The sequence below is a fragment of the Pteropus vampyrus genome, unplaced genomic scaffold (genome assembly GCF_000151845.1).
Source record: "Pteropus vampyrus isolate Shadow unplaced genomic scaffold, Pvam_2.0 Scaffold237, whole genome shotgun sequence".
Classification (NCBI taxonomy): Eukaryota; Metazoa; Chordata; class Mammalia; order Chiroptera; family Pteropodidae; genus Pteropus; species Pteropus vampyrus.
The window spans coordinates 116,733-119,053 of record NW_011889018.1 but is presented as its reverse complement, the minus strand read 5'-3'; the positions used below and the strand labels follow the sequence as shown (position 1 = coordinate 119,053).

General features: G+C 58.2%; 1 protein-coding gene across 1 annotated transcript in view; it reads left to right on the top strand.

The window, feature by feature from the left end:
- The window catches only part of PCNX2 (pecanex homolog 2), a gene marked incomplete at its 3' end in the record, with an annotated part of 168,179 nt that overhangs the window by 51,605 nt on the left and 114,253 nt on the right, over positions 1-2,321 (top strand). The window lies entirely within an intron of this gene.

Below are 2,321 nucleotides of genomic sequence, written 5' to 3'. Positions count from 1 at the left end.
TCGTGGATTTGACTAGGCATCTCTCATGGTTCCAGTGAGGAGAGAGAAAATGCTAGACCTTTCCTCTGGCCGCCTGACCGCGCCGCGCAGGCGTCCGGTGATGGCTCGCCACCCCCGTGTGTGGATGGCACAGCCTCAGGACGGAGGCGGCTGGGAGGGGGAACGCGGCCGGCCAGAGGGGCGTTCTCGAGCCTGCCGCCTGTCCGGCCGGCACAGCGTCATCTGTCAGGGGCTGTCAGGGGACATCGCTGCGATGTTTGCAGGCGGGGGAGGGGCGGCCGTTCAGATCAGTCGGTTCTCGCTCCTACGGAACTGACTTGTTTTTCTTCTCGGTTTCTTTCCGGGGTCACCAAGGCGGCAGATTTTGAGCAAGTTGTTAACACCGGGAGATGGCCAAATAACAATAAAATTCTCGTGTGCCGCTCTGTACGTTTCAGACGTGGATGTAGAATGTAGAAGGACAGGCCAATGCGCGTGGGACAGTAGACCCCGGGCCTGGAGGACATGCCTCTGACCGTGAAAGAAACGGGTCTGGAGAGCTTTGAAAGCTGACGGTTGGGAGGACCGGGAGCGTCCTGAGGCTCAGAGCGGAGTGGAAGGGTCGTGGTCATGAAGCTGGTTCTGGGCACGTGTGGGTTTATATTCAGGCCGACGCACGGAAAATGCAGGCGGCCCTGTGAGAGGCAGCAAATGCCTGGGATCCCCCGCGTGGAGCCCGTGTCACGGCTGTCCCCGGCGCCTGCAGAGACCCAGCCTTGCTGGCCTGGGGCGGCACCTGGCAATCTGCGTTTTAACGCCCCCAGGTGCCGCTGCCGGAGGCAGTCTGCTGTCACCCGTGAGAAACGCCGGGGTAACCAGCAGCACGTGGGTTTCCGGGTGTGAACCCAGCCACGCACAAACTCTGGGGTCCTGGTCACCTCTCACACGCGTCACGGCCCCATTCGTCACTAACGGTGACCGATACTCACACGTCATCATTAGCCGGAGTCCATATTTTACCCAGGTTTCCCTGGTTTGTCCTTGTCCTGTTTGAGGACCCCATTCGGCACACCCCCTTACCCTCGGTTGACACGTCTCGTCGGCTTGTCAGGGCTGTGACAGGTTCTCAGACTTTCCTTGGTTTTGATGACCCGGACAGTTCTGAGGAGAATCGCTCAGGGATTTTGGAGACTGTGTCTCGGTTGGGACTTAATCTGATGCTTAGCCCGTGATTAGACCGGGGCTGTGGATTTGCGGGACAAAGACTCCAGGGATAAAGAGCCATTTTCACCATTTCGCCTTGAGGGTCGACACTGTCAACCCAGCTCAGCACTGTTGATGGCGACCTTGATCACCTGGTTAAGGTCATGTTTATTGGGAGTAGTAGTTCTGAATGACATAAAATAACTCCTCAGTTTACAGTACCGGAAATAAGGTGGTCAGCTTCTTTTTAGTGGCTCTCCAAAGTTAAACAAGATTTATCTGTTTTGGTTGTTTATTTACTTTGCTTAAAAAGTCCTCTTCAAAGCACGAGCCGTTCCAAATTGTCTTCTCTTAATTTTCCTATACTAAATTCCTGCCATGAGAAAGGGGCGGCACTTAGGGCGCCGCCCTGCCCAGCGAGGGGGATGCCCAGGATGGGAGGCAGCAGAGTGTCAGCTGACATCCGGAGGGACGTCACGCTGAGGAATCCTTGGATGTCCACTTCGCTGCCCCTCGGTGAGACGCCCGCCTCTGCCAGTTTGACATGGTTCACGGACCTGAAAGACAGGGAGTTGGACCTAAAATAAACCGTCCCGTGGAATGAAACGATGGGCTAAGCTCACAGAAGCGCTTCTGCCTGTGTCCTCAGTTTCTAAAGTAGCTCATCGAATTTCTCGGAAGCATTTTCCGAGCCAAGCGCTGAGAGCGTTCTGACCCTTTGGCTGCTGCTGGTCCCCCATCCGCGTCCTCCGGCGTGTTTTCCATCCCCTTATGGCGCCACGTGGGAGTGACCGAGTACTGCCTGGCCGGGGCGTTTCCGGGGTTCAGCTTTCTGTGGGGCAGCGGGTACCGGACAGAGCGTGGGGTCCAGGGTCCTCGGAGGGGAAGCCGACACCCCGAAGCTATCGCGATGGCTCTCCCCGCTCTCTACACTCGCTTCGCACGAGTCACACTCATGTTACGTGTGCAAGGATGGTGACTGTGACAGATTTAGCGAAGTCTGGCCGGGCCCGGGGCCTGGGAGGCTCCGGCACAGAGTGCAGCATCGCCCTGGGGTCGCCAGAGCCGGGGCGTCGTGGCTGGGGGGTCAGGCGGCCAGCAGCCGGGGCCGCGTCCGTGCACCGCGTCCATGCGCCACC